The sequence below is a fragment of the Ranitomeya variabilis genome, chromosome 2, assembly GCF_051348905.1.
Source record: "Ranitomeya variabilis isolate aRanVar5 chromosome 2, aRanVar5.hap1, whole genome shotgun sequence".
NCBI lineage: Eukaryota > Metazoa > Chordata > Amphibia > Anura > Dendrobatidae > Ranitomeya > Ranitomeya variabilis.
The window spans coordinates 205,773,549-205,786,790 of NC_135233.1; the positions used below are offsets into that span (position 1 = coordinate 205,773,549).

The 13,242-nt window shown below is 48.4% G+C and overlaps 1 protein-coding gene and 1 long non-coding RNA gene across 6 annotated transcripts in view; one reads left to right on the plus strand and one right to left on the minus strand.

Moving 5' to 3' along the window:
* LHX6 (LIM homeobox 6) overlaps positions 1–13,242 on the plus strand; it is a 246,813-nt gene that overhangs the window by 167,263 nt on the left and 66,308 nt on the right. The gene's annotated exons all lie outside the window — the stretch shown is intronic.
* Positions 1–13,242, minus strand: part of LOC143809236 (uncharacterized) — an 88,510-nt gene that overhangs the window by 12,817 nt on the left and 62,451 nt on the right. Inside the window, exon 2 of the long non-coding RNA XR_013222164.1 lies at positions 11,597–11,665. This is a non-coding gene — a long non-coding RNA (uncharacterized LOC143809236). The remainder of the gene's footprint in view (positions 1–11,596; positions 11,666–13,242) is intronic.

The following is a 13,242-nucleotide window of genomic DNA, read 5'->3' on the forward strand; positions in this document are numbered from 1 at the left end:
TCACATGATCGGGGGTCGGCGATGAGTCAGGAAGGTAACCATAGAGGTCCTTGAGACCTCTATGGTTACTGATCGCCGGTGGCTGTGAGCGCCCCCCTGTGGTCGGCGCTCACAGCACACCTGCATTTGAGCTACATAACAGCGATCTGATGATCGCTGTTATGTAGCAGAGCCGATCGGGCTGTGCCTGCTTCTAGCCTCCCATGGAGGCTATAGAAGCATGGCAAAAGTGGGAAAAAAAAGTTTTTAAAAATGTGAAAAAAATATTAAAAATATAAAAGTTTAAATCACCCCCCTTTCGCCCCATCCTAAATAAAACAATAAAAAAAAAACAAAACCTACACATATTTGGTATAGCCGCGTTCAGAATCGCCCGATCTATCAATTAAAAAAAAGCATTAACCTGATCGCTAAACAGCGTAGCGAGAAAAAAATCCGAAACGCCAGAATTACGTTTTTTTGGTCGCCGCGACATTGCGTTAAAATGCAATAACGGGCGATCAAAAGAACATATCTGCGCCAAAATGGTATCATTAAAAACGCCAGCTCAGCACGCAAAAAATAAGCCCTCACCCGACCCCAGATCACGAAAAATGGAGACGTTACGGGTATTGGAAAATGGCACTTTTTTTTTTTTTTTTTTTTAAGCAAAGTTTGGAATTTTTTTTCACCACTTGGATAAAAAATAACCTGGTCATGTTAGGTGTCTATGAACTCGTAATGACCTAGAGAATCATAATGGCAGGTCAGTTTTAGCATTTAGTGAACCTAGCAAAATAGCCAAGCAAAAAACCAGTGTGGGATTGCACTTTTTTTGCAATTTCACCGCACTTGGAATTTTTTTCCCGTTTTCTAGTACACGACATGCTAAAACCAATGATGTCGTTCAAAAGTACAACTCGTCCCGCAAAAAATAAGCCCTCACATGGCCATATTGACAGAAAAATAAAAAAGTTATGGCTCTGGGAAGGAGGGGAGCGAAAAACGAAAACACAAAAACGAAAAAGGGCCGCGACTTGAAGGGGTTAAGAGTTGTCCCAGGCCAAGTGTATTGATGGAGAAGAGTAGGAGTCCTAGGACATAGCCTTGAGGAACTCCCACAGAGAATGGGCAGGAGGTAGGAGATGTGGTAGTGTGGGAGTGGGAGACAGTAGTAGGATGCAGTGGTCAACTGTGTTGAAGACAGAAGACAGGTCTAGAAGGTGGAGTATAGAGAATGGTCTGTTAGCTTTGGCTGTAAGTCGTTAGTAATTTTGATCACGGAAGTTTCAGTGGAATGATGGGTATGGAAGTCGCATTGTAGGTTATCGAAGACAGCGACAGATAAGGTGGGGGCAATGTTTGGCGTGGATGTGCTGTTCAAGGAGTTTGGAAGCGAATAGGAGCAGAAATATGGGGCAATAGCTGGACATAGCAGTCAGTTTGAGGAATTTCTTTTTGAGGAAAGGTGTGATTTTGGCATGTTTAAAAGCAGAAGGAAAGGTACCAGAAGTTAATGATAAGTTGAAGAGATGGGTGAGGGATGGGATAAGTTTGGTGGTGAGGTTGGGGAGGTGGTGGGATCAGATGGGGTCAAATGCACAAGTGGGGAGGTGTGATTTGGAGAGGAGATGAGTAAGCTCACCTTCAGTGATGTTGGAGAGGTAGGTTATTGGGGAAGGGCATTGGTTTGGTATACAAAGTGGTGGCTGAAAAATAAAGACTTGTCTTGCTTGGTCAATATTATTTTTGAAGTGTGTGGTAAAATCCTCAGCAGAGATGAGGGAGATTGGATAACTGTTTGGGATTGTAGGATAAGGACGATACCAGAGTTGTGAAGTAGGCCTGTTTAACAGAGGTAAGGGCTGATTTGAATGCGAATGTTGCTTGTTTGAAAAAGGTGAGGTCATCTTGCGAATGTGTTTTCTTCCTATGCAGCACCGCAATCCTGGAAACTTGCCGAAACTTTTTAGTGATGTTATTGTGCCAGGGTTGTCTATTGATTCGTCACTCTCTGCCATGCACGAGAGGAGTAACCGAGTCAATAGCTTATATGAGATTGGCATTGTAAAAAGCAGTGGCAGTGTCTGTGTCGTGGGGTGAATATATGGATGACAGTGGTAGAATAGAGTTAGTGTGTGAGTTTCTAGCTGTGCAAAGGTTTCTCTGGGGGTGCGCTAGTTCCTGGACATGGGTGACAGGTGAGGAGGACAGGGATGAGAAAGTGGGTAGATGTGGTTAGCTAGGGGGAGGGTTGTGAGGGTAGATAGGGAGCAGAGATGGGTGAAGATAAGGTCTAATGTATGTCAATGTCGATGGCTGAGGCGGACCACTGAGTAAGTCCAAAAGATTAAGTAAGCCACAGAGTTTGGAGGCTGCTGACTGGAGGGTTGTCAGTAGGGATGTTGAAGACACCCATTTTGATGGTGGAACTGTCAGCAGAAAGAAAGTGAAGAAGCCAGATGGAGAATTGGTCAATTAAGGCAGTGGCCAGGCCCGAAGGTCGGTATATGACAGCCGCTTGGAAGTTGGAGGAAGAGTAGATATGGACAGAGTGCATTTCAAAATAAGGGAGGATAAGGGAGGGCAGAGGTGGGATTGGGTTGAAGGTGCAGTTGGTAGAAAGTAACTCCTGTTACTAGGGAGACGAGTGTGGGGAAGTAGAGGCCACATAACACAGTGCAACAGAGAAGGCGGTTTCAGAGGGTGTCAGCCATGTTTTGGTCAGGCCCAGGAAGGAAAGATTGCGAGAGGTAAAGAGGTCATGAATCACATAGAGCTTGTTGCAGATGGAGCGTGCATTGCAGAGTGATCCAGAGAGAGGGAGCAGGGGCGTGGGCATTAAGGGCACGGGTTTTACGTAGGAGACATTGTGGTACTTCATATTAGATAGGGAGGGGTAGGAGAGGGAAATTAATGGAAAGTATCAGCTGTGGGAATCCAGTATTGGGAGTGAGTAGAAGCAGACAGAGGGAGAATAGGTGGGAGAAGGAGAGAGGCCAGCCTGGTTTAAGGTTTAGTGGGAGAGATGTGATGTTGAGGAGCGGGTCAGCAGATGAGGTCAGGTAGGGAGGTAAGAGGGAAGGAGAGATAATTATTTACTTAGAGGGTGCTGGGGTGTAGGGAAAGTGAAGGAGGGTGAGGATTAGTGGAGTAAAAACTGTAGGGGCATATGTCAGCATGGTGAAAGAGTAAGTGGGGAAAATAAAAGATAAGTACATTTATTTAACAATGGTTATTTTTACTTTCTGGTCACTTGTTTATTCCTGGTATATTTCTGCAGCACACTTGTAAAGCCACACTTAGATGCTTATTACCTCCTGACATTACTGTTACATGACCATTACATTTCGCTTTACCTCCTCTATAAATAGAATTTTACCCTATATAAAATGCAGAATACGTTTTAATCTAACCTTTTATTGCTTGTTAATTTTCAGCTCATTTTCTATATTACCATGCTAAACATGAAGTAACTATTTAAAATATTAAATTCATCTGCGTAAAACTCAGCGTTTCATGATTAATGTAATAACTAATAATTACTCTGGTGCCTGCTGGCTCGAGAGGAATGGTTCTCACACCGGAGGCTTTTGTGTGACTCTTTGCCGCTCTGCTTAAAATGTAGTGTGTTAAACTGAGCTGGTGATAGTAGCTTAGTAGTTGGGGGGGTCGCAGTAGTCAGCCCCCTACTAATAAGACATTTATGGCATTTAAAAAATCAATATGCCATAAATGACATAGATAGAGAAACCCCATTATTATGGTTACTGTCAGATGTAGCAGTTAAAGGGATTCTTTCACAAGGTTTTCACCATCTAATCTGGCAGCCAATATGTGGAAATCTGTTCCACCAATATGTAATCTGATGTAGGGACAAAGACCCTGTTTGCAGTCATGGGCTGATTGCAGTAGTTTTGAAAAAATCAGTGATTTATCAGCAGGAGATTATCACTAGAGGACTCGTAAACCTGCTGCCATGTAGTCCAACCACACGCTCCACCACTGATTGGCAGTTTTCTGCTTATGCACAGTGTACACAGAAATCAACCAATCAGTGGTGTGGGTGGGGTTATGCAGAGCTCAGCATTTAGCAAACTGCTAGCTCTGCAGTAGATAAAACTGTGATTTTATCCTAACTGCAGCAAGCAGCCCAGTAAGTGATACATTGCTGGAATCAGGGCCTCTGCCCCTACATCATGCTGCTCTTATATTTAGTAGAAAAACACTGCTGAATTATATTGTGTAGATGGTGTAGTATGGGTTGTCTAGATTTCACCTTCTTGGAGGAGAGGATGTCTTAGTGCTGGCATGATGCAGCAGTATTGATAATGCCTCCACAATACATCAATTAAAGCCACATCATGGCAGTGCAGGTGATACTGTCAGGGCACTTGGCAAAAAAGGAGTCCAAAAATACCTTGATTTGTAACAATGGGCAAGCCTAGTTCCTAACAGTGCTCTTTATTTCACACCAATTAAGTATTCTGTTTTCTCACTTTCATGGAGAAACTAAATATATAGTATATAACTAGCTGTTTCCAGCCAGCTAACGCTCGGCACGCTCATTGCTATCTAATTAATGCTGCTGGTGATTAAAGTAAATAATGACAACATTCAATAGCGCTTACGCAGGTGGTAAATTAACTTAAAATGAAGTTAATAACAATAATTGTGGTATTGTTTTGGGGGACGGGATTATGTGTGGTAATGTGGTGGGGGGCGGGATTATTTGTGGTAATGTGGTGGGGGGCGGGAATATGTGTGGTGATGTGGTGGGGGGCGGGATTGTGTGTGGTAATATGGTGGGGGGTGGGATTATGTGTGGTAATGTGGTGGGGGGTGGGATTATGTGTGGTAATGTGGTGGGGGGGCGGGATTGTGTGTGGTAATATGGTGGGGGGTGGGATTATGTGTGGTAATGTGGTGGGGGGTGGGATTATGTGTGGTAATGTGGTGGGGGGCGGGATTATGTGTGGTAATGTGGTGGGGGGCGGGATTATGTGTGGTAATGTGGTGGGGGGGCAGGATTATGTGTAGTAATGTGGTGGGGGTGGGATTATGTGTGGTAATGTGGTGGGGGGCGGGATTATGTGTGGTGATGTGGTGGGGGGCTGGATTATGTATGGTAATGTGGTGGGGAGGCGAAATTATGTGAGGTAATGTGGTGGGGGCGGGATTATGTGTGGTGATGTGGTGGGGGGCTGGATTATGTGTGGTAATGTGGTGGGGGGGCAAAATTATGTGTGGTAATGTGGTGGGGGGCGGGATTATGTGTGGTAATGTGGTGGGGGAGGGATTATGTGTGGTGGGGGGCGGGATTGTGTGGAAATGTGGTGGGGGGGCGGGATTATGTGTGGTAATGTGGTGGGGGGCGGGATTATGTGTGGTAATGTGGTGGGGGCGGGATTATGTGTAGTAATGTGGTGGGGGGCGGGATTATGTGTGGTGATGTGGTGGGGGGGCGGGATTATGTGTGCTAAAGTTGTTGGGTGGGTGGGATTATGTGTGGTAATGTGGTGGGGGGCGGGATTATGTGTAGTAATGTGGTGGGGGGCGGGATTATGTGTGGTGATGTGGTGGGGGGTGGGATTATGTGTGGTAATGTGGTGGGGGGCGGGATTATGTGTAGTAATGTGGTGGGGGGCTGGGATTATGTGTGGTGATGTGGTGGGGGGTGGGATTGTGTGTGGTAATGTGGTGGGGGGCAGGATTATGTGTGGTAATGGGGGATTGTATGTGGTAATGTGGTGGGGGGCGGGATTATGTGGTAATGGGGGATTATGTGTGCTAATTGGGTGGGGTGGCAAAATTATCTGTGGTAATGTGGTGGGGGGCAGGATTATGTGTGGTGATGTGGTGGGGGGCGGGATTATGTGTGGTGATGTGGGAGGGCGGGATTATGTGTAGTAATGTGGTGGGGACTGGGATTATGTGTGGTGATGTGGTGGGGGGCAGGATTGTGTGTAGTAATGTGGTGGGGGGCGGTATTATGTGTGGTAATGGGGGGATTATGTGTGGTAATGGGGTTGGGGGCGGGATTATGTGTGGTGATATGTTGGGGGGATTATGTGTGGTGATGTGGTGGGGGCAGGATTATGTGTAGTAATGTGGTGGGGGGGCAGGATTATGTGTGGTGATGTGGTGGGGGCGAGATTATCTGTGGTAATGTGGTGGGGGGCTGGATTATGTGTAGTAATGTGGTGGGGGCGGGATTACGTGTGGTAATGTAGTGGGGGCGGGATTATGTGTGGTAATGTGGTGGGGAAGCGGGATTATGTGTGGTGATGTTGGGGGCGGAATTATGTGTGGTGATGTTGTGGGGGGGCGTGATGGGCGGGATTGTGTGTGGTAATGTGGTGGGGCGGGATTATGTGTGGTGATGTGGTGGGGGGGCGGGATTGTGTGTGGTAATGGGGTGGGGGGCTAGGATTGTGTGTGGTAATGGGGTGGGGGGGCGGGATTGTGTGTGGTAATAGGGTGGGGGGGCCGGATTGTGTGTGGTAATGGGGTGGGGGGCGTGATTGTGTGTGGTAATGGGGTGGGTGCAGGATTGTGTGTGGTAATGGGGAGGGGGGGCGGTATTGTGTGTGGTAATGTGTAGGGGGCGGGATTGTGTGTGGTGATGTAGTGCGGATTGTGTGTGGTAATGTGGTGGGGGGCGGGATTGTGTGTGGTGATGTGGGGGGCGGGATTGTGTGTGGTGATGGGGTGGAGGGGGGCGGGATAGTGTGTGGTGATGTGGTGCGGATTGTGTGTGGTAATGTGGTGGGGGGGCGGGATTATGTGTAGTAATGTGGTGGGGGCGGGATCATGTGTGGTGATGTGGTGCAGATTATGTGTGATGTGGTGGGGGGTTGGATTATGTGTGATGATGTGGTGGGGGCGGGATTATGTGTGGTGATGTGGTGGTGGGCTGGGATTATGTGTGGTGATGTGGTGGGGGGCTGGATTATGTGTGGTAACGTGGTGGGGGGTGGGATTATGTGTGGTGATGTGGTGGGGGGCGGGATTATGTATAGTAATATGGTGGGGGGCTGGAATTATGTGTGGTGATGTGATGGGGGGGCGGGATTGTGTGTGGTAATGTGGTGGAGGGGCGGGATTATGTGTGGTAATGGAGTGGGGGGGCGGGAGTGTGTGTGTGGTAGTGGGGTGGGGGGCAGGATTGTGTGTGGTAATGGGGTGGGGGGGGCGGAATTGTGTGTGGTAATGGGGTGGGGGGCGGGATTGTGTGTGGTAATGGAGTGGGGGGCAGGATTGTGTGTGGTAATAGGGTGGGGGGTGGGATTGTGTGTGGTGATGTGGTGGGGGGCGAGATTGTGTGGTAATGGGTTGGTGGGGGGCGGGATTGTGTGGTGATGTGGTGCGGATTGTGTGTAGTAATGTGGTGGGGGGCGGGATTATGTGTGGTGATGTGGGGGGCGGGATTATGTGTGGTGATGTGGTGGGGGGGTGGGATTATGTGTGGTGATGTGGTGGGGGTGGGATTATGTGTGGTAATGTGGTGGGGGGCGGGATTATGTGTGGTAATGTGGGGGCGGGATTATGTGTGGTGATGTGGGGGGGTGGGATTATGTGTGGTAATGTGGTGGGGGGGCAGGTTTATGTGTAGTAATGTGGTGGGGGCGGGATTATGTGTGGTGATGTGGTGGGGGGCGGGATTATCTGTGGTGATGAGGTGGGGGGCTGGATTATGTGTGGTAATGTGGTGGGGGGGCGAAATTATGTGTGGTGATGTGATGGGTGGGCGGGATTGTGTGTGGTGATTTTGTGGGGGGCGTGATTATGTGTGGTGATGTGATGGGCGGGCGGGATTGTGTGTGGTAATGTGATGTGGTGCGGATTGTGTGTGGTAATGTGGTGGTGGGGCGGGATTGTGTGTGGTGATGTGGTGGGCGGGCGGGATTGTGTGTGGTAATGGGGTGGGGGGCGGGATTGTGTGTCGTAATGGGAAGGGGGGGCGGGATTGTGTGTGGTAATGTGTGGGGGGGATTATGTGTGGCAATGTGGTGGGGGTCGGGATTATGTGTATTAATGTGGTGGGGGAAGAAGCCTCGTGTGGTAATGTGGTGGGGGGGCGGGATTATGTGTGGTAATGTGGTGGGGGGGCGGGATTATGTGTGGTAATGTGGTGGGCGGCGGGATTATCAGTGGAAATGTGGTGGGGAGCGGGATTATGTGTGATGATGTGGTGGGGGGCGGGATTATGTGTGGTGATGTGGTGGGGGCGTGATTATGTGTGGTGATGTGTTGGGTGCGGGATTATGTGTAGTGATGTGGTGGAGGGGAGTGATTATGTGTGGTGATGTGGTGGGCGGGCGGGATTATGTGTGGTGATGTGGTGGGCGGCGGGATTATCAGTGGAAATGTGGTGGGGAGCGGGATTATGTGTGATGATGTGGTGGGGGGCGGGATTATGTGTGGTGATGTGGTGGGGGGCGTGATTATGTGTGGTGATGTGTTGGGTGCGGGATTATGTGTAGTGATGTGGTGGAGGGGAGTGATTATGTGTGGTGATGTGGTGGGCGGGCGGGATTATGTGTGGTGATGTGGTGGGGGGCTGAATTGTATGTGGTGATGTGGTGCGGATTGTGTGTGGTAATGTGGTCGGGGGGCGGGATAGTGTGTGGTAATGGGGTGGGGGGGCAGGATAGTGTGTGGTAATGGGGTGGGGGGGCGGGATAGTGTGTGGTAATGGGGTGGGGGGGCGGGATAGTGTGTGGTAATGGGGTGGGGGGCGGGATAGTGTGTGGTAATGGGGTGGGGGGGCCGGATTGTGTGTGGTGATGTGGTGGGGGGTGGGATTGTGTGTGGTGATATGGTGGGGGGTGGTATTATGTGTGGTAATGGGGGATTAAGTGTGGTAATGGGGTGGGGGTTGGGATTATGTGTGGTAATGGGGGATTATGTGTGCTAATGTGATGGGGCGGGATTATGTGTGGTAATGTGGGCGGCGGGATTATCTGTGGAAATGTGGTGGGGAGCGGGATTATGTGTGATGATGTTGTTGGGGGCGGGATTATGTGTGGTGATGTGGTGGGGGGCGGGATTATGTGTGGTGATGTGTTGGGGGCGGGATTATGTGTAGTGATGTGGTGGAGGGTCGTGATGATGTGTGGTGATGTGGTGGGCGGGCGAGATTATGTGTGGTGATGTGGTGGGGGGCGGAATTGTGTGTGGTGATGTGGTGCGGATTGTGTGTGGTAATGTGGTCGGGGGGCGGGATAGTGTGTGGTAATGGTGTGAGGGGGCGGGATTGTGTGTGGTAATGGGGTGGGGGGGCGGGATTGTGTGTGGTAATGGGGTGGGGGGGCGGGATTGTGTGTGGTAATGTGTGGGGGGCGGGATTGTGTGTGGTGATGTGGTGGGGGGTGGTATGTGTGGTAATGGGGGATTAAGTGTGGTAATGGGGTGGGGAGTGGGATTATTTGTGGTAATGGGGTGGGGGGGCGGGATTATGTGTGGTGATATGTTGGGGGTTTATGTGTGGTGATGTGGTGGGGGGCGGGGTTATGTGTGGTAATGTGGTGGGGGGCAGGATTATGTGTGGTGATGTGGTGGGGGGGCGAGATTATCTGTGGTAATGTGGTGGGGGCGGGATTATGTGTAGTAATGTGGTGGGGGGCGGAATTATGTGTGGTAATGTGGTGGGGGGCGGGATTATGTGTGGTGATGTGGTGGGGAAGCGGGATTATGTGTGGTAATGTGGTGGGGGTGGGATTATGTGTGGTGATGTGGTGGGGGGCGGGATTATGTGTGGTGATGTGGGGGGCAGGATTATGTGTGGTTATGTGGTGGGGGCGGGATTATGTGTGTGATGTGGTGGGGGCAGGATTATCTGTGGTAATGCGGTGGGGGGCGGGATTATGTGTGGTAATGTGGTGGGGGGGGCGGGATTATGTGTGGTAATGTGGTGGGGGCAGGATTATCTGTGGAAATGTGGTAGGGGCGGGATTATGTGTGATGATGTAGTGGGGGGCGGGATTATGTGTAGTGATGTGGTGGGGGGCGGGATTATGTGTGGTGATGTGTTGGGGGTGGGATTATATGTAGTGATGTGGTGGGGGGGCGTGATTATGTGTGTTGGTTGGTGGGCGGGTGGGATTATGTGTGGTAATGTGGTGGGGGGCAGAATTGTGTGTGGTGATGTGGTGCGGATTATGTGTGGTAATGTGGTGGTGGGCGGGATTGTGTGTGGTGATGTGGTGGGAAGGCGGGATAGTGTGTGGTAATGAGGTGGGGGGGCGGGATAGTATGTGGTAATGGGGTGGGGGGGCGGGATAGTGTGTGGTAATGGGGTGGGGGGGCGGGATAGTGTGTGGTAATGGGGTGGGGGGCGGGATAGTGTGTGATAATGGGGTGGGGTGGCGGGATAGTGTGTGGTAATGGGGTGGGGGGGCGGGATTGTGTGTGGTAATGGGGTGCGGATTGTGTGTGGTAATGTGTTGGGGGGCGGGATTGTGTGTGGTGATGTGGTGGGGGGCAGGATTGTGTGTGGTAATGGGGTGGGGGGTGGGATTATGTGTGGTAATGGGGTGGGGAGGCGGGATTGTGTGTGGTGATGTGGTGCGGATTGTGTGTGGTGATGTGGTGCGGATTGTGTGTGGTAATGTGGTAGGGGGGCGGGATTGTGTGTTGTAATGTGGTGGGGGCGGGATTGTGTGTGGTAATGGGGTGGGGGGCGGGATTATGTGTGGTGATGTGGTGGGGGGCCGGGATTTGTGGGGGTGGGATTGTGTGTGGTGATGTGGTGCGGATTGTGTGTGGTAATGGAGTGGGGGCAGGATTATGTGTGGTGATGTGGTGGGGGTGGGGGCGGAGCTTCTGTGCAGGGGGCGGGATTAGCGAGTAATCACGATGCCTCTTATATATATAGATATAGAGGCTACATTAAGATCACATATTGCAATGATTAAGCAGTGTGCTGCCGTGCTAGGAAAGAATCTAAGTAACAGAATACAAGATGTAGATTAATGAGCAGAATGAATAATTCAGGGGCCCTGCTTATTTGCCTGAATGGTCCAAAATGTTTCTGAAGACAGCCGTGATCTCAGTACTTCAGTGCATAAAGAAAACATACAAAACACAATGGAGAAAACATTTTTTTTCCAATTTTTGGGTGACATACACAAATGCAGGATAAAATGCTGTCACAAGCTTAGATTCCGGAATCGGTCATCTTTTTTATTCTTAGACAACCCCTTGACCAGGGTAGGGGGTACATTTTTATTTTTAACCAGATCCTTCCCTTTTTAAAGCTTTACTAAATAATGACATAAAATATTTGCATGGGTGTAATGACTCTCACTGTGGTTCGCTGGAGTCCCAAAGCTTTAGAAATGGCTTTATAACCTTTTCCAGACAGATAGATGTCAATTACTTTGTTTCTCATTTGTTCCAGAATTTCTTAGGATCGCATATGATGTCTAGCTTTTGAGGATCTGATGGTCTACTTCACTTTATAAGGCAGGTCCCATTTAAGTGATTTCTTGATTGAGAACAGGTCTGTCAGTAATCATGCCCCGTTGTTGCTACGGAATTTGAACTCCGCTTCCCAAAGATGTAATAAACCACAGTTAATTTATGAAAACTAAATAATGGCACTGGCGCTTACCACCGAGAGGAAAGGGGGGAGAAGAAGTTCAGGAGCAGCTGGCGTTTAAGACTGGTTCTGTGCGAGTACCTGTTAAAAAGTAAGAAGACTAGTAGAAAAGTGGAGTAAACGCCGCGCTAGCTGGACTGTATGAATATATAGCAAGTTGATTGATCACAAGAAAAAATATATATATTAATGATAATAGTAGTGGTAATGTTCGGATACTCACTTATTTGTAAAGGGTGATCTGATATGCGTAAATCGGTTTAACTGATACTGCTTGCTGGTATAGCTGTCAAAAGAACTGATATAGTGATTAAAAATACTTGAGAACTTGAATATATATGATGTAAATATAGTATAAGGGTGTACTTACAGGTGTTAACTAGTGTGATACACTTAGGGATAAATAGAAGGAATATTTATTGAAGATGAATAGACTACTGGCGCTGTAGGAGTTGCCCTTAGTATGAGGACCAACGCCTTGTTTCTGAAGCTGTTTTGAGGCAAACACATATAGGGTATAATTTTAAGGATACCACAAAAAGCAGTCAGGTATATTTTGCCCTTACTAGGGCTTGCTTAGGATCGTTGGTCAGAAGGCACACTTACTTGCAAAGTTGTAAGCAGGAAGAAGGGTTGCGTAGAACCCACCAAATGATGGTGGAACCGAGCTGTAATATGAAGCTCTGGAATAAATACCTGGGAGCAGGAATGGTAAGCGTGCACGGCGCTGTCACTGAGGTCTCAGGAATAGATGGAAAGCGCCCGCTGCCCGCGTGCTCCGACCGTGAGCAATGCTGGGATGCCGCGCGCGAAGGGGGCGGAGCTAAAATGTGACGTCACAAATGAGCGAGGACGGAGGCTCGGATAGGGCAATTAACCAACGCGTTTCAAGAGGTAACTCCTCTCTTCATCAGGGCTGACTTCCCAACCGGCTGCCCACCTTCTTTTATGCCTGAGGTTGCTCATTATACCAATATGCTTGATTAATTGGTGCTAGTTTAGATAAATGAATAATGAAGTGGAACTGTGGACCGCTTAATTGTGAATCAATAGCAGACTAGAAAGTTTAATTATGTGTGCTATAATATGGAGAAACCTTGTTCTACCAGGTGAATAGTATACTGAATGGTGGGCCTATGATTGGCCTATGATTATTATTCGGTGTATATAGAGCACCTTTGAAATAAATTAGGTGATAGACTACATAAACAATAGGTATCAGTGAAAAGATAGATATAATTAAAACCTAATTTTATTAATTAACAAGTAAAATAACATAAAACAAATATAAAATACACAATATAAAATGTACCATGTGAAGTACACTACAAGAACTCTGCCTGTATAGGTATATTGATCAATCTAAAAAAGATATAAAAATTGATATAAAAATTATACCATATATAAAGGAAAATATATATATATAAAAATGGGTAAAAATGCATTCTAAAGAAGCGATTTTAAATTGGGACAGGCAAGGTGTATATGCCACTGTGTATTGATGCGTATAAAAAGCAGTAGGGCATGTGCCTGGACGTTTTAGAATGCATAAAGCTCAATCTCCTGATTAAGGCCATTAGGGGCCAAACTATCCAGCGTATATATCCATTTGGATTCGATTCGTGACATAGCCTTTAGGAAGTCCCCACCTCTAGGGT